The sequence below is a fragment of the Sinocyclocheilus anshuiensis genome, unplaced genomic scaffold, assembly GCF_001515605.1.
Source record: "Sinocyclocheilus anshuiensis isolate Anshui unplaced genomic scaffold, SAMN03320099.WGS_v1.1 scaffold140, whole genome shotgun sequence".
Taxonomy (NCBI): Eukaryota; Metazoa; Chordata; class Actinopteri; order Cypriniformes; family Cyprinidae; genus Sinocyclocheilus; species Sinocyclocheilus anshuiensis.
Window position 1 is genome coordinate 1,533,835 of NW_015554147.1, and position 19,394 is coordinate 1,553,228.

Below are 19,394 nucleotides of genomic sequence, written 5' to 3' on the forward strand. Positions count from 1 at the left end.
AGAATGCATTTTTTTAAATACACCAACATTCAATAAATAATTACATTTATTAATAAGAATAATCATAACAAACACTTATTCATCCAAGTAAATCAATAGAAACCACTGATCAGATATCATTAATGATCAGGATCGTTAGCTTAGCTGTAGGCTGCCTATGGTTGCAACAGAGCACACTGATATAAAATTCAACTGATCACAGATGTGTGTATATCGGCTATTTTATAACAGCATTGAAGGTGCCTTGTGCAATCAGATTTTACAGCTCAGATATATATTTTCTTCCATCATCAAAGCACAGCGAGATGTTGTAGGCCAGATTTCAGGTGAAATCAGGATTAAAAATCTTTTTAAATTACAGAAAATTGATATTCTCTATACTGTTCCTGAGAACTGAGTTTCACACAGAGCAATGTCACCTTCATCTGCTTGTGATGTTATTTCAAAAGGAAATATGGGGGATGGCTCATGTTCATTCCACTTCAAAAATGTTCAGATGCTTTCATTGATGACAATATTCCATAATAAGTGCACGGAGGTCTTGACAAAATGGCAGAAAACTTCTGTTTACCCCCAAGCTCAGTTGTACCTTTTGCGCTACTGATCTTCATTATTTCAGTATTTTTTATGCCTTGCAGGATAAAGTCATGACAGTCATTTCAGGGGTGGTGTAGGCTGCTGCTTTGGCACATCTCTTCATTGAGTTTTGTCGTGAATCGCATTAGTGCCGTGGGAAGATAAAGCCATGTAATGGTGCATAAAGCGATGCAGATACGTTCATTAACCCGAGGGTCAGTCTTGAAAAGAGAACAGCCCGTTATCTAATAATGGTATTATTGTTCTACTTGAAGGCCGGGGCTGTCATTTGTTGTTTAGCATTATTCACGGGAGCATTTTTTTTGTTGTTGTCGTCTTTCTTTTCATGCAATTTCCTTCCATCGCAGCTGCAAATAGCAGGGGCTAATTCAAAGAAACGTAAGGGGTGTTCAAGCCATGATATGTTGTAATTATCTCACATTCATTATTACTCATTTATAATCTGAATATTATAGTTCTGTTATAAAATCGTAGCAAGAATCCTTGCTGTCTACCTACAGCACAGTACATACTGTAGGCAACTGCCTTTTGAGGGTCAGTTTAAACAGGATTTGTTCTTTAAAAATGGCTAGACGGAGCACAATGGTTTTGAATATAAGGCGTTGGTAGGCATATTGACCCTTGTGAAAAAGAATTGCACTTCATTGTATTGAATGTAAACTTGTAATGTACTTCAAATCTTAAAAGTATAGAGATACTTTTAAGTAGATAATATATTAAAGAAATTAAAGGCCATTACATGTAGTTAAAGATTGGTTTCTTTGTGAAGGTTTCTTAGTCATCATTACTGTGGAGCCTAACTGGAACAGCTTTAGCATTCGATGTATGCCTAGTTATCTTAAAATGCTAAGGTAGGCAGCTCATTAGGTTTTGGAACAAAGCTAAAGTTATCCAGTGAGGAAGAGCCCTGAGGAACCAAGAAGTTGTTGTAGTTCCCAGCTATTTAGTTAGCTTAGTGGCAGGCCAGCTTATCTGATTAGAGTCTGTTTGCCTGACCTCTGCCTCTCTAATGTATTCCACACTGAGATGTCTTGGATTGAGAGCATGTGTTGGCATAATATGGGGCAGAGCTGTGTGACACACACACACACACACACACACACCAGCTGCTGGAGTTTCATTTGCCATGGCAACTCGTTGATTGACTTAAGATTGATTTGATGGATAGGAGCAGTTATGGTAGGTCACTAACAGAATCAGGTCTTTTGATTGGATGATAGACTGCTTCGTTCAATGCTGATGACTGGAGATTAGACCCCGGCATGCCACTGTATGCATACCTGGAATGGTTCTCCAGAGCAATGCATGAAATTGTCTCCCTATTTGTGTTTTTTTTTCTTCTACTTTGTCTGCCCTTATCTGCATGCACTATACAATTCAAAAAGTTTTTTTTTTTTTAATAATTTAATACGTTATTATTTCAGCAAGGATGCATTAAACTGATCAAAAGTGACAGTAAAGGCATTTCATATAAAAAAATAAAAAAATAATAATAATACAAAGCTGCACAACTATTTTCAACACTGATAATAATAATAAATGTTTATTAAGCAGCAAATCAAGTCAAGTTGTCACCTTTATTTATATTGCGCTTTATACAATACAGATTGTGTCAAAGCAGCTTTATAGTGTTAAATAGGAAAATGTGTGCTGATAAATCAAGAGGACAATAGAAAACTTTTATCAGTTAAAGTCAGTTCATTGTTGATTCAGTAATGTCATCGTCCAGCTCAGTTCAGTTCTCTTACAAAAGTGTCTCTGCAGTCAAGTCGGCAATGTTGCCAGAAATTGTGTCATCAACTAGGCAAGCCAAAGGCGACAGTGGCAAGGAACCAAAACTCCATTGGTGACAGAAATGGAGAAAAAAAAACCTTTGGAGAAACCAGGCTCAGTCGGGGGACCAATTCTCCTCTGGCCAGATGAAACCAGCATGGTGTGGTTTGATTCCAGGCTGCAATGCACGTCAGATTGAGCAGAGGACTCTTCTGGTTCTCGTGGTCTTGAGCCGATGGCCGACGAGGCCTTCACAGGGGATCTGTCTCTAGGGTTCATCTAGTTAACACGGTCTCCGCTGAATTTCAGGTCGTCACTAGGTGCTGATCCACCATCTGGACTGGATACGGACTGGATCCAGGTGACTGCAGTGACCATCTGATCTAGATATGGACTGGATCTAGGTGGCTACGGTGACCTCAAAATAAGAATAAAACCGACTAATATTAGCTTAGATGCCATTCTTCTTACGATGTAACAAGTACATCGGGTGTTATGGGAAGTGTTCCCAGTTCCGGTTGACGTAATTAATGCAGCCTAACAATCCTTTAACGGATTTGAATTATAGAAAAGTGATTGTGTGTTATGTGTATGCCAGGTTAAAGAGATGGGTCTTTAATATAGATTTAAACTGACAGAGTGTGTCTGCCTCACAAACAATGCTAGGTAGATTGTTCCAGATTATGTGCGCTAAATAGGAAAAGGATCTGCTGCCCGCAGTTGATTTTGAAATTCTAGGTATTATCAAATACCCAGAGTTTTGAGATCGCAGTGTACGTGAAGGACTATAATGTGATAAGAGCTCGTTCAAGTACTGAGGTGCTAAACCATTCAGGGCTTTATAAGTAATTAGCAAGATTTTAAAATGCATATGATGTTTAATAGGGAGCCAGTGCAGAGTTGACAGAACTGGGCTGATATGGTCATACTTCCACCAGCTGGAGTTTGTTTATTAAGTGCTCAGAGCAACCACCCAATAAAGCATTACAATAATTTAACCTTGAGGTCATGAACGCATGAATTAAAATTTCTCCATTTGACATTGAGAGCATAGGTCGTAATTTTGATATATTTTAAGATAGAAAAATGCTGTTTTATAAATGCTAGAAACATGACTTTCAAAGGAAAGGTTGCTATCAAATAGCACACCTAGGTTCCTAACTGATGATGTTGATATATTTTAAGATAGAAAAATGCTGTTTTATAAATGCTAGAAACATGACTTTCAAAGGAAAGGTTGCTATCAAATAGCACACCTAGGTTCCTAAATGATGACGAAGAATTGACAGCACAGCCATCAAGTGTTAGACAGTGTTCTAGATTACATGCAGAGGATTTTGGTCCGATAATGAACACCTGTTTTTTTTCAGAATTTAGCAGTAGGAAATTACTAGTCATCCAGTTTTCTTTTTAATATCAGCTATACATTCTGTTAGTTTTGTGAATTGGTATGTTTTGTCGGACCGAGAAGAAATATAGAGCTGAGCATCATCAACATAACAGTGAAAGCTAACCATGTTTCCTGATGGTATCTCCCAAGGGTAGCATGTAAAGCGTGAAAAGCAACGGTCCTAGTACTGAGCCTTGTAGTACTCCATACTGCACTTGTGAACAATATACTTCTTCATTCACTGCTACGAATTGATGGCGGTCAGATAAGTATGATTTGAACCATGCCAATGCAATTCCACCAATGCCAACATAATTTTCTAGTCTATTCAAAAGAATGTTGTGGTCGATAGTGTTAAATGCAGCGCTAAGATCCAGTATCACTAATAGAAAGATACAACCACAATCGAATGATAAGAGCAGGTCATTTGTTACTCTGATGAGAGCCATCTCTGTACTATGATACGGACTAAATCCCGACTAGAAATCCTCACAGATGCCATTTTTCTCTAAGAAAGAACATAGTTGTAGGGAGACTACCTTTTCTAGTATCTTAGACAGAAAAGGGAGATTTGAGATCGGTCTGTAATTAACTAATTCTCCTGGATCAAGTTGTATTTTTTTTTAATGTTTTTGGAACATATCCTAATGACAATGATGAATTAATGATATTCAGAAGAGGATCTATGACTTCTGGAAGCACCTCTTTTTTTGTAGCTTAGATGGTATACAAGTTGTATTTTTTTTTAATGTTTTTGGAACATATCCTAATGACAATGATGAATTAATGATATTCAGAAGAGGATCTATGACTTCTGGAAGCACCTCTTTTTTTGTAGCTTAGATGGTATAGGTTCTAACATACATGTTGTTGGTTTAGATGATTTAACAAGTTTATACAATTCTTCCTGTCCTATAGCAGAGAATGAGTGGAATTGTTCCTCAGGGAATCTATAGTGCACTGTCTGATGCAATACTGTAGCTGATGGCTGCATGATTATAATTTTATCTCTAATAGCATCGATCTTGGTAGTAAAGTAGTTCATAAAGTCATTACTGCTGTGCTGTTAGGAAATGTCTGCACCTGCTGATGTTTTATGTTTTGTTAATTTAGCCACTGTATTGAATAAATACCTGGGGTTGTGTTTGTTTTATTCTGAAAGAGTCTAAAAGTAAGCAGATCTGGCAGTCTTTAAGGCTTTTCTGTATGTAGAAGTACTTTCCCTCCATGCAATACGAAATACGAAAAGTTTAGTTTTGTCCGAGCTGCGCTCCATTTTCCAGGCTGCTCTCTTTAGGGCACGAGTGTGCTCATTATATCATGGTGTCGGACTGTTTTCCTTAATCTTCTTTAAGCATAAAGGATGACCGTGTCTAAAGTGCTAGAAAAGAGAGAGTCAATAGTTTCTGTTACACCATCAAGTTTTTCTGAGCTATTGGATATGCTGAGGAATTGAGACAAATCTGGAAGATTATTTACAAAGCAGACTTTTGTTGTAGAAGTGATGGTTCTACCATATTTGTAACAAGGAGTTGAATTTTGCAGCTAGATAAATGTAGTATACACGAGACTAGATAATGATCTGAGATATCATCACTCTGCTGCAGAATGTCAATGCCATCGACATCAATTCCATGTGATAGTATTAAATCTAAAGTATGGTTATGACAATGAGTAGGTCCTGACTCTTGTTGTCTAACCCCAATAGAGTTTAGAATGTCTAAAAATGCTGATCCCAATGCATCTTTTTCCTTATCTACATGGATATTAAAATCGCCAACAATCAGCACATTAGAATGATTTCTGAAAGATCATGTGACCCTGAAGACTGGAGTAATGATGCTGAAAATTCAGCTTTGCCATCACATAATTAAATTACATTTTAAATTATTTTAAAATTTAAAAAGTTATTTTAAATTGTCATAATATTTCACAATATTACTGTTTTACTGTATTCTTGATAAAAATAAATGGCCATAAGTGATAGTAAGAGGCCTAGACATTTCTCACTCATTTAGGGCTTTCAAATATGACATATTATATTAAATTATATTTTCTATACCCATAGATGTATTATATACACATTTATATAAATGAAAACATAGTAATTTATATCAAATGTATTTACAAAAGTATACTGCATCACCATATCTCAAACCTTAATATGCTTAGGTTTGGTCAGTGTGTGATGATGGTCAGTCAGTCCACAACATTGTGTGTGTGTGAATGTAGCATTTGGCAGAGACACTCTTCCTCATTTTGGTAATCTCCTCAGGGCAATAGACTACCTGTCCCCCCACACTGTGGAGAGATATCGCTTCCCTCAGACTTTAATGACTCTTCCATTATTTTCCACTCTGGTCTCGTAATGACCCCTTATTATGTTGTTTGGACACAAACTGGAGTGGCAGCACTGCAATTAAGAGTCACAAAGGACTTAGAATAACCCCACAGACTACCTCAGTTTGCTGTGCACAAGCATCACAGGCCACAGACTGTCACGTCCCTCCCCAAGAACCTTGTCCTCTGATCAGAATCTTGGAATTTTGGCTGTAATTTTAAGGCTCATGTGATGTGTGTTTCACAGACCCAGGTTCAGAATGTCAGATATTCAGTTTTAATAGCATTCCTGGACTAAAGACCATCCGTCTGTTGATATAGACATTATGTTCGGCCCTATGTCTTTATGCTGTAGCATTTTGTGTCTAAATATGCCACATTAGTCAGTGCTATAACAATTGTGAAAAAAAGAACTACAATTTGCATGCTTTTAAAAAGAGTACTTGGAATATTATGTAAATAATTGTATTTAAAAGAATATACGAATATGTGACCATGACCACAAAACCAGTCATAAGGGTAAATTTTTCGAAATTGAGATTTATACATCGCCTGAAAGCTGAATAAACAAGCTTTCCATTGATGTATGGTTTGTTAGGCAATATTTGGCAGAGATACAACTATTTGAAAATCTGGAATCTGAGGGTGCAAAAAAATCAAAATACTGAGAAAATTGCCTTTAAAGTTGTCCAAATGAAGTTCTTATCAACGCATATTACTAATCAAAAATTAAGTTTTAATATATTTACAGTAGGAAATTTACAAAATATCTTCATGGATCATGATCTTTACTTAATATCCTAATGATTTTTGGCATAAAAGAAAAATCAATAATTTTGACCCATACAATGTATTTTTGGCTATTGCTACAAATATACCCCAGCGACTTAAGACTGCTTTTGTGGTCCAGGGTCACATATGTGAACTGATTGCGCTGTTTTCACACTTGAATGCATGTTATTTCCAGGTAAATGAAAATGTAGTATAGTTTGAATCAGGGATCCTCAAATCTGGCCCACGAGATCCACTTTCTGCAGAGTTTAGCTCTAACCCTAATCAAACACACCTGAGCACGCTAATCAATGTCTTCAGGATCAATAGAAAATCACAGGTATTTGAGTTTGATCAGGGTTGGAGCTAAACTCTGCAGTGCATTGGCCCTCCAGGGCAAGATTTGAGGAACCCTGGTTTAAATTTAAGTTAGCCCTCATATTGTGTTCCTGACTTTGCTCATAAATAATATATAACAACTTACCCCAAACATTGATCATTTTTGTACTTTTTTTTTTACCACCTCCTTGCACTTAAAATTGCTTGTAAATTTCTTATTATGATATATTATTACCAAATATTGGATCCAATATTTTTGTGAACTTTTTGATTTTTTTCAATTTGCATAGGTTTTAAACTGAGGTTCATAAGCTCAGATCTTTGAGGCCTATCATCAATCAGTTCCAAAGAGGAAAAAAAAGACACAAAACCTGAGCTAACTGAAAGAAAACAAGTTCACAATGAGGCCTACAACCAATCAGTTCCAAACAAAAAGAAATACAAAAAGATATTTTGAAGCCCCAAACAACATTGAACCTCATTGGCGTTCAATGTATGAATAAAACATTCTTCAAACTATATTTTGTGTATTAATTAGCTCAGCTTAACCAGCGGGACTTCCTTCAGGTCAGCTGACCAAGCTTTGCTGGTAAATAGCATTGTTAGGATAGACTAATACCAAACCAGCTCTAACCAGCCCAGCATTCCTACAGTTGCCATACTGAGCACTACGAATCCCCCTTTGATTTTTGTGCAAGTGGTCCATCTCCTCTTTCTTATACAGTCTCTGGCCTGCACGCTGATCACGCTTTCTCAGCTGGAGCGCTGAGATGTGCTATCCTCAGTTCAACAGGCTTTTGTTGTGGGTAGGAGGACACAATATGTCTCTGTATGGAGAGAAACAGTGAGAGATAAAGCCCGTTTAATTTACAGCCAAACAAGCCTGTCAGTCAGAGCTACGTGCTGAAAGGACAACTCCCGCAGAGCACAGATGCTGTATCAACTCATGATTTGTTCAACGCACGGTCCTGGGTTTGACCTTTATTTAAGTCAACCTCAATGAATATCAATAATCGTACTTGTTAAGTTGCATCCAAACAAACTGAGGTGCTTTAAAACAGCATATTTAAGCACTTGAAATGTATCTCTTGATTTTTAGGCTCCAAAAGATTTGTTTTTCAAATGTACCGTAGGTGTGTGCGGGAGCGGATACATTGAGTTCACCTTTGCACCCGAGTTACATTGTAGCCTCGTTTTATGTAATATTTTAAGTACATCAGAAGTTCCATATTTAATGTGACATATAAGGTTGAAAATCTGTCTAACAGTGTTTCTTACCTTTTGTTACAGGTTTCAGAAAGGTTGAAAGTAAAGGTTTTTCAGTGATTACTCAGTCTGTCAGCAAACACATCTCCTCTGCATCATAGAGCTTCCAGGACGCATTCTGGTGAGTCATCAGTGGAGGTTTATTTTTTTATTATCTGAAATATTATTCTGAAGGCCTTTTCCCATAGATTGTTTTGATTATATCTAGTGAAGCATCATGTTGTGCGCAGGTCTAGCATTGTGAGATTCAAATACTTTAACCCCATTGGCTGCTGACCTTTTGAAGCACAGCCAAAGATTACTGGACAATTTACATGATTATGTGGGCAGTGTTGGCATGAAAATGAACAAGATGGATGGAAACTGATCGTATGCATCTAGATACACTAAGGTTCAAACTGCCAATGGTGGATGCATTGAAAAAAATAAGATAACATTTTAGCATAGGGACCAATTCTCACTATTAACTAGTTGCTGATTAGCATGCCTATTATTAACATATTGGCTGTTTATTAGTGCTTATAAAGCACTTATTCTTCATGACCATGTTCTATATCCGTAATCCTACCAAATACCTAAACTTAACAACTACCTTACTAACTATTAATAAGAAGCAAATTAGGAGTTTATTGAGGCAAACATCATAGTTAATGGTTTGTTAATAGCAAGAATTGGACCTTAAAGTGTGATGTTCAGGCCAGGGAATATTATTAATAGTATTATTTTTTTATTCTTAAATATATATTTTTGTCCTAGTGACAAAGGGATTATTTAGCTGTTTTCCTTGCATAATTGAGATAATCAGAACAACACTGTCATTGTGTCAATCACAGAAATGCAAGATGAGCCAGTCTCTCTCTATCTGGAAAATGGCACCTGTGAATAAGAAGATCGCATTGTGCTTATTACCAACATTTTTTCCAGGAATCCTTTGAACCCAGGCTCATGAAAAATATTCCAGTGTCTGTATTTTTGCAGAAATTCTATTGCATTGCTTCTTGCATGCTAAGTGGCAGTTTAAAAGGCAACGGACCAGTGATTGGTGGTAAAAAGCATGTTAAATTTTCCTCAAAACAGATAAACATGACTGTGCCAACTTTTTATTACGCATGCACATATTGTGCCATTGCAAGTGCAATGCTGTACCAGGTGCGCTACTGAGCAAGTTTACTGCATTGGAAAAGGCAGACATACGGAGCTGGTTATGTGATGCGCATTAAAATGCATTACTTTACAAATCATGAACTATGATAAAAGTGTTTTGAGGTGATAGCATAGTACTCATGGAAGATACTGCACAACAATATGTCTTTATTAATCAATAATCTGCCCCTGTAATCAAAATTTGTGTGATAAGGAACAAAAGTTCAAAAGTGTTCATTTCAGCTAGACATTTCTTCTGATTGTTAAAGTTTTTTTTAGAAGATATACACAGTAAACAGTTTGGTTTGATTTTGTACTTCCTACAAGTTAATGGTAAGTGATTTAGTTGCCAGTTGCTAATTTTGTACGACACAATGTTAAGGCATACCTTTTTCACTTTCTGCAATCTTTCAGATCAATCGGCAAGCCTTTCCCCATTTCTAAACTCTAAAATGCTTACTCTTTTTGTAGTCTATGTTCAAGTCTTTGTGTCCACACATCTTACTTAGCAGCACAGCATGATTTGATCTGCAAAGCTTTTCATGTGGAGGTCAAAGTAGCACACGATGTTTGTGTCGAGAGATGTGTTGAAGCTCTGACATGAGTCATGCAAAAGGGCCTTAACACATACAGATGATGAAAAAAAAAATGATGCCATGTCAGTTCAGCAAATGTTAAATAAAGCCACAGTTTATTTGCCCAGAATCAAGCTCACCATCGTCCTTCCTTAAGTGGTTGTCAGGGAAACAAATCACTGTAATGCTAAAGCCCTAAACAACTCACTTACATGTTATGTTTTCCCATCTAAAGGGCAGAGATGCACACTTATATAATTTTATAACCACAAACAAACAATCCGTGCAACTGGACCATTTAAGAGGGTGCATTAGCCGAGCTCATGAAATATTGATTGTTACGCATTATTTAGTTTTATCTGTGATAATGGCTTTTGGGTGCTTTGCTATCAGGCTCTAGAGGATCTGTCAGGTCAAGCCGTAGCATCTTCTGGATTGGAGTTCATGTTACATCCGCTTTCAGGAAGAAGTGGATATCGAAATGTTGAGCGCTGATGCATTAGAAGCAGCTGACAGTTCATCTGTTGCAAATGTGGTGTTTGATTCATCAAAAGGAACACAGTGATTCTTTTTGTGCTGGAACATGACTGATGCTGACGGTTTGTGTGTAGGCAGGTTGCTAGAGAATTAGCGTGTGCTAACAGGCTGCCCTTGGCTTCGAGGAGGCTGAGAAACATTAAAGGCTCCTGAGAGGGGGCAGAGAACCCTGCTGATAAATGCAGCTTAGCATGGATTTCCATGCTGGTCCAGGTTGGTGTGTGTGGGTTAGAGCTGGTAATGGAAGATCAACCTCTGAGCAATACAAATTTTCTCTGGGAACCAGAAAGACCTCCAGAAATGACATATTTCACCAGAAAGACCATGTTGTTTACGTGTACTGTAAAACTTAGCTGGTGAAGCTGGTTTTTCTGATGAAGCTAGAAGTCTTGCTGGTTCCCGGAGGAAAGTGCACAGTGCTTGCTCTTCCATAGCTGAGGAGACTTGCAGTTATTTGTCATGCCAGTATCAACTTTGCCTCAAGTTTATATCTCAGAAATGAAAATAGTCACAACTGAGACGATATTTACATAATGTAGGCTATCAGATTTTGTTGATAGCACAACCCAGATCATATATGGTAAAAACTTTGATGTAAAAACTTTTATTTTGTGTTTTATTACTTAAAGTAAGAGTATAAAGCTATATAATTAGCATAGCTCAGATCATTTGGCGAAGACTTACTTGGAAGAATTTGATAAAAAAAATATATATATATATTGTGGAGTTCAGTCTCTGAGGAGATAGATATGAGATTTTTTTTAGGGGAAGGTTTCATTTGCTCTCCATTTATTTTTAAATTTTGTCTAGAAAAACCATGACGATAGGTAAGAAGCTTAGTAAAAACATTAGCTCACAAGTTCTTTGACGTCATATTCCAGCCTGACTTCATCCTGCTCTGACCTTTCACCTTCGTGTGTACGTCAGCAGATCCTTTTGCTCTATCACAGAATAGGCCTTCTATAAAATGGACCAGATAAATCTCCTTCAATCTCTGAGGCCTTAAGGATCAAAACAGGATATGCTCTTTTATGGTGTTTTATAGCCATTTCTAGTTGTTAAAATAACTTTTATCCCAGTCTCCCGCCGGTACACCCTGTGTTAATACTTGGTGGTGTTCTCTTTCAACGCTGAATTGGATTGCTTAGGCCTTCGGCAGCAAAACTCGGATAAGCGTGGCAGATGCAAGCGGTAAAGACTGTCCCAGGGCCGTGCTGGTGTGGAGCAGAGCTGTCTCTGACAGAATGAGAGATTGCACTAGTAGCTAGTTCAGATGAGCCTACTGGAGATCACTTTGTTTTGAAGGGCGGTGAAGAGGAGGGGAACACACTGTGATTCATGCTCCCTTAATGGAAAGCTCTCAGTGCCCTGGAGTAGACACTTCAGTACAACACACTCCCACTTTTCATCCAGAGAAAAAAAAAACTCTTTGTGCCCCCTTTAGAAGGTAGAGGAATAGGGAAAAAAATTCTGCATTTCCTCACCTGCAGGCCTCATAGACACCACATGATCTGTTGACACCCTGTTAACCCTACCTACTGAAAATAAATAGTGGCCTACAGGGATTTAGCCAAGGCTTCTGCTGTCATCCTTTATCATAATTTGTTTAAATTTATCACTGTTGGCCTAAAATGCATCTCTGATCAAATTATAGACAACAACAATATTGTATAAAATATTTTTATGCATTTGGCAGACACTTTCATCCTTGGTGTTGCTGATGCCTTCCCCAGTGCCAGCTGAGCCACAGAAATACATATTGCTGTTGTATTATTATTATTATTATTATTATTAAGAAGAATAAGAAGAATTTCTATTATTTTATTGAATTCTATTCATTTTATAGAAATAATAATAAAAACAATAACAACAACAACAAATAAAATAATAAGATAATAATAATAATAATAATGACAGAAAATGTAATAATGATAATTATAAATTCAGTATGGCTAATTAAAAAAAACTTAATTTATATACCAATAACAATAAATCAACAATATTAATTATCAATTATTACTATTATTATTATTATTATTATTATTATTATTATTATTATTAGTTAAATAAAAGCTGGATTCCAACAAAAAATAAGTGTTATAGAAAGTTGACTGAGACACCGTTGCAACTACAATGGATGAAAAATTAGGTCAGGGACCTTAACGTACAAAGAAACTTGTTTCAAGTTTTGGTCCAGTGAATTAGGTTATTTTAAAGACGACTGTAATGTCTGTTTTTGTTCTGTATTTTTTTTTTTTTGTCCTTGTATATGATTTTTTCTTCATTAGAAATCATATCATGCCCAGTAATGTATCCTCAAACACAAGATGGCATCCAAAAAAGCTTTCATATTTGGTGTTCCTGATAATGCTAACTGGCTCCTGTGAGATCCAGTAAAATCCTTCAAAATCTGAGCACGAGTGTGTGTGTGTGTGTGTTATCGACGTGTAGTGGTGAAAGAGAATTAGAGATGCTGTTTGTAAATGAGAGATGACAGTGTGAGACATGACAGCTCCTCCTCGGTTTTATTCGATTCGTATTTTTTATGTGCAAACAGACTCATGAATAATGCAAAGGAAGGTTAAATGATGTCACAGATGCAGAATAAGCTCAGTGTTTGTTATTGATATGCATGTGCTGCTTCCGTGAACGTGGGTGTGTTTACTGTCAGGGGAAGTGAGTGCATGAAGCCTCCTGCTATTTTGTGGGCTATGAAACTGGGAGACATGGATGCCTCGGCTGGATAGTGAGATCGAGAAGATTTAAAGAGAGGAGTTAGTCTCAGCAGCCAGAGAAGTGGCATCTCAGTAGATAGATAGTTAGTGAACCCAAGATCTGGGCGAAAACAATATTGGCAGTTCCCCCGCTCACAATCTGCTGTCTATTTACCAAGTTGAAGGCCAGGCTGCTTGCGCAAACTCCCAGGTTCAAAACACTTTTGTTATGTAGGAGCAGCTTTAGCTTTTCTTTGTGGAAAATTAATGCATAAGAATATAGATTAAGGTCTACTCAGGATGAGATGGAAAGTCCTCTGACCTTCGAGACTGCCGACTCATTCTATACAATAGACTTTTTAAACAGCTTGTGAATGTGTCCATCGACTTTTGCTGTGAAGCCCATGTAGTCTGATTGAATCTTGCACCACACCATCTGGGACCAGAACAAAAGATACTCTGCATAAGTGGTCATGATTAATTCTCAGAAGGTCACAGCAGATGTCCAGCAGAGCTACAGGCCTGGAAGTGAGGTGTTAGCACTGCAGACCTTTCAAAAGCCTTCACAGCCACAGTCATATTCTTTGTTCAGGTGCTGGTGGTTTGAATACCTTTCCCAGGCTGCTGTTGAGAACACCTCAGAAATCTGCCTTAGACAGCCTCAGATTAATTTTTTTTTTGCTTCGGAAATTGTAGTTCCCTATTTTTTTTCCATGACCCTGGGAGCCCTGACTAGTGGACATGAAGTCAGGAGATGAACCTTGCTTAATATGACAAAAATGTAGTTCTGTCATGACAACTCTTTGGATTGGCATGGTAATATACATGACAATGTTAATGTACTTGGTCTTGGCGGAATAGATCTGCTACGCTGCTGCTACTGTGGCAGAGCAAGTACAGAGACTTGCTACTGCCAATACATCCACTGCTGTGAGCATGTAAGAAATATTGCTGCTGCAAATATAACATAGTACATGAAATAACCCCCATATAGCATACATGAATCACCTCGTAGTAGATCTATACAGGTGGAGCTGGGGAAGGTGGAGGGTTTCTGAAACAAGTTGCAACTGCTACGGCAAGCACTAGTCTTATATTTGAATGTTGAGCAGCGAGCTCATTGGCTACCGATACAGGAAAGAACCAATCAGCTGTGCCATGTGATGATGTAATTTGGTCAGATTGAGTTAGACCTATCGGACTGCGCCATCTAGAGTTTCATGCCAGAACTCTGTATTGCCTCTACCTACATTTTTGCAAAACTTCAAAAACGTATCTAGAAATACAATTCACTGCCATTTTCAGCTGAAATGAACAATAGTGGCAGTAAAACACCAACAGCTTTTATTCATTTCCCCAGAAATTATGATTAAAGGGGCAAATTATAGATTAATAAAGACTTACATTTTCACATAGTTTCAAGCACAATATTATGTTATGACCTCAAAACACATTTTTGATATGTAATCTAATACTTTTCATGTTTGCATTACATAAAAATCTCTGTGTATGGTTTTTCTGATGTAGTAAACTTGCTTGGAAGCTCACCTGGTACAAAGCGGGTACGAGTCCCGTGAAACACAAGTAACAATAAAACAGCTCAAATACTTGAAGAAACAAGCTAAAATTACATGATTGCATCAGCAAATGTGTTTTTATCTCATGTCTGCTTTTCTTAGTACTATCAGTTAGGTTTAGGGTCGGGTTTAGGTGGTATGCTATGTTTTAATGGGAAAGAGCAATAACCTTTTAACCGCAATTCACCAGACATTTAATTTATGAACTGCCACGATACATACAACAGCCAGCATAATAAAAATGGCCAGATTCATATTCATCTGTCATTTAATGCCACTGACTGGACATTTCACATTGACAGTGTTGCGAAACGTGCAAGAAGTGACGTTATACAATTTTGCAGAAACATTGGCACAGGCACATTTATCCATGGAGCATGGGTTGGCTTTTTGATCACATTTAATTTCTGAACTGCCACCATACATACACCAGCTAACCTAATAAAACATCGCCAGATTCACATGATCTTTTTTTGGATAAAACTAATCATGCTTATAAGTGCCATTCACTGGAAACATGAAAGAAGCAACGTAATAGTATTTTGCAGAAATGTCGCCACAGGCACGTTTTTCTAATGTGCATGGATTACAGTTATTGATACTACGATGCTTCTGACCTCTTTATCCTCAAGCAGTAAGGGTTAAAGGTCAGATGTAGCTAATGAAAGGGATGTTGAGCTAATGGATGGCTTCACCACAGAAATTTCTCACACGCTCAACACCCCTCAGCTACATATGAACTTTGACCCTTTATTTGTGGGGCGTGAGAAGCTCAGGAGAATCACGGTGCCAATAACTAAAAACATACACTAATAACAACTATCTCCAACTGTCATATTGAGCGCACGTTCAGCATTTTCATCTCCATCCCTGGCAGGGTTCCCACGGTCATGGAAAAATGAGAAATAACAGGAAATTTTAAAATGGCAGTCTCCAGGCTTGGAAAGTGTATAGAAATTACTTATATCTTTAAAAAAAATTAACAATAAATGAAAATATTCAAGTTTTTTTTAAATAGGGCGATTTGTACAATGCAGATTTTAAAGCAGCTTCACAGTAATAGTATTAATGTTCTTAAATTATGAAACAAATACAATTTTAGCTTTAAAAAGGCAATAGTGTCATTATTCAGCTCAATTTACTTCAGTGTGGATTCAATTTATACACGCACACACACACACACACACACACACACACACACATATATATATATATATAGATATATACATATACATATACATATACATACATATATATGCAGTTTCTATAAAATTATTTTTTGAATATTTCAACAATCCATATCTAGTAATCATGACTGAATAACTCATGGAAAATTCTTGGAGGTTCATTACTCAAAGTGTGGGAAACCTGCGCTGGCCAATCAGCTGCTAAGTTTTTATAATACCTCCCCCCTCACCATGGCAACAAGTTTGGTAACTATGGTCAACCTTTTAAAAAGCGGCTTTCTTAATTAGTGTGATTAGTACAATTAGAGACATAGGCATAAAGAGGACGTTCTTTTCTTTATAATGAAGCCGTTAGCTTAATGTGACGGTTTGTCTCGTTTAAGAGTATAATAAGACTCTAGTGTGGACCTGTGGGTGTATGACGAGCTCATTAAGTTCACTCAGCGGAGGTAAGATGCTGTCTGTGTTATTTTATTGTTATTCTCCTGCTTCTCATCCAGTACTTTGTCAGGACTAAATAAATTGTCACTTTTCCATCAGCTTTATGTGTGTGTGCTTGCGTGTGTCAGTATCGATTATTTTCGCTCAACAGCTCATGGTCCTCAAGCAATATTCTGTTCCCACCAGCCATTGAAAATCCAAGGGAAGCAAAATGCTGCTTGTTTTGGAGACTTTTTGACCTCTTGACCCTTGTAAATCCTCTGTGGTGGGCTAGGTGTTATATTTCTTGTTGTTTTGACGTCAAAGCCCTCTGTCCTGACGGCCCTCACAAGTTTGTTCCCACTCAGACAGGAGGATTAGAGAGTGTTTTTACTGCAGTTTGGCATTGTTAACATCATTTCCTACATGACTCCATGAGTCATAAAATGTGCTGGTGTCTGTATTCCGGGGAGAGAGAAAGACTGATGAAAAGAATGTAAGTGAAATAGTGAGAAAATTCATACGGCAAGTGTCAGACAGAATGTTTTAGTGAATATAGTAGCGGACAACAGAGGAAACTCTCCAGATGATTCAGTGTTTATCCCTCACACAATGACTAAACCGGAGATTAGTCCTTAAATGCTAAGCTCTGGGTTTCTACAGCTATTATTTCTCAGTGAATTCGTCACAGAGATTGTGATATTTTGTTCACGAGGATTATAAATGTGCAGCTGTCGCAGCCGTAAACACATATGCGCCAGCGCGTTGGGTGGTGCCACTCATGCAAGTGATGCAAGTTCAGCTTGTGTCGTTTCATGATTTATGCTTTATAATGCTGGGTTCCCTCCATCATGTTCTGTTTATTCCTTACTATTTGTGAATCCCAAAATTAAAATAAATCAATAAGAAATCATATTTTGATTACTGAAAACAAATTCCTTTTTTTAAATGGTGAATTTGAATTTATTTATCTATAACTGACTTATTTTATCGCATAGTGAGAATTATGTAAATGTGCTAAACTGTAATGAAAATAAACAATAGAAAAATCTAATATTTTTGCATTGTTACATTATTTTCATGACAATTAAGCACATTTACCCTAGGCCCTGTGAAATCCATTTTATTTATTTATTCCCCCCACACACCCAAATTCCATGGGTTAAAAAAATGAATGAATTGTTTTATGAATTTAATTCATAAAACAATTAACTATTTATTTAAGTTATTAAGTGTTTTATCTTTTCAGAAATTCAGTGTATTGTTTCTAGATTCTGTGTTTTATGATTTTATAAAATTCTATTATCAAAAACAGTGGTAAATCAAATGAATGCATAAAACTTTAATTATTTAATTAAGCTTTAAAATGTAATAAAATTAAACAATTCCTTTTATTTTTTTTGACAAAATGCTGCACAATTGAGGTTTAATGTTTAAATTAAAATGTGGACAATAATGTATGATATTATCTGATATTCCCTATAAAATAATATTTGAATAAATTGTATTATTATTATTACTTTGAGAAGTACATTCTACTGTAGAATAGTAATATATTTCTGTCATAATTACTGAACTTTTACTTTATCAGGTTGTAGAATATTCCAGACTTATTACGGTGATGAGAATGTTTGAGCAAAGTTATCATCAAAATAATGTCACAATGCAAGAAAATTCAAATAATCTTAAAGATTTTCTTCTTTTGATTTTTGTATGAAGTATAAACTGAGCATGTTTTCATTAGATTCACTCAATATATTTACAAATAAAATTTAACTAAAAGGCCACAAAAAAGGTGGAACGTTAAGTAGCCACTGTGTATGGTGAAGTGAATCATCAGTTGAAGCCAGTTGTTTGTGTGTGTGTGTGTGTGTGTGTGTGTGTGTGTGTGTCTTAAACAGTTGTTACAGAAACCCAATGCTCCTCATTTTACCACACCCCTCCTCCTCATGCACAGGACTCCCCTTGGAGTGATAGATTAGTCCCATCTCCCTCCATGGTGTCTTGGTTTACTGTCACACACCTTCTCCAGTGACCTTTATTTCCTTAATGAGGAGAAAACATGAGGTGTTAACTTTTCAAACATTAATTTAACTGTCATCTTATCCTCAGTACAACTCAGGCAGGGCAAAGCAGGTGCAGGTTTATTGTCAAGGAAGAATGACCATCTCTGATAGTCAGCTAAGCAGTCTCACAATAATAATAAATAATAGTGTATGGTGCAGCTTGATATCTCAGTTGCCATTTAACCATTCAAAATGCAGCCAGTGATTGGCAGACAATTCACATGACATATGCATTGTGTGCTTTGCATTTACAGCTCCAGCTTCACACATAAGTGATGTTTACACATTGATTTCCCTCTTTAAAGGCTTAGTTCACCCAAAAACGAAAATTAGCTTGTGTTTTACTTACCCTCGAAGCATCCCAGGTGTATATGACTTTCTTCTTTCAGACGTGTTGAATCCAGTCAGAGTTATATTAAAAATTGTCTTTGATCTTTCAAGCTGTTTAATGGCACTCAGCGGGTGTTGCAGTTGAACAGTCCACAAGTCGTCAAATAAAGCTCGCGCATTGATAATCAACGTGCCGCAGACGGCTCCGGGGGATAAATAAAGGCCACTTGTAGCGAATCCATGAGTTTTTGTAAGAAAAATATCCATATTTTGAATGTAATAAACACTTTTCTCTCACTTCCGCTGACTGTCATCCACTGAAGCAGTTCCGGCGGATCACATAAGATGCGCGGCGTTGCGTGATTAGTG

General features: G+C 37.0%; 1 protein-coding gene across 4 annotated transcripts in view; it reads left to right on the forward strand.

The window, feature by feature from the left end:
- LOC107670633 (glycosyltransferase-like protein LARGE2) overlaps nt 1-19,394 on the forward strand; it is a 134,315-nt gene that overhangs the window by 81,664 nt on the left and 33,257 nt on the right. For all 4 annotated transcript variants that reach the window (XM_016463303.1, XM_016463302.1, XM_016463300.1 and 1 more), the window contains one exon: nt 8,501-8,597. The gene's annotated coding sequence lies outside the window, so the exon portion shown is untranslated. The remainder of the gene's footprint in view (nt 1-8,500; nt 8,598-19,394) is intronic.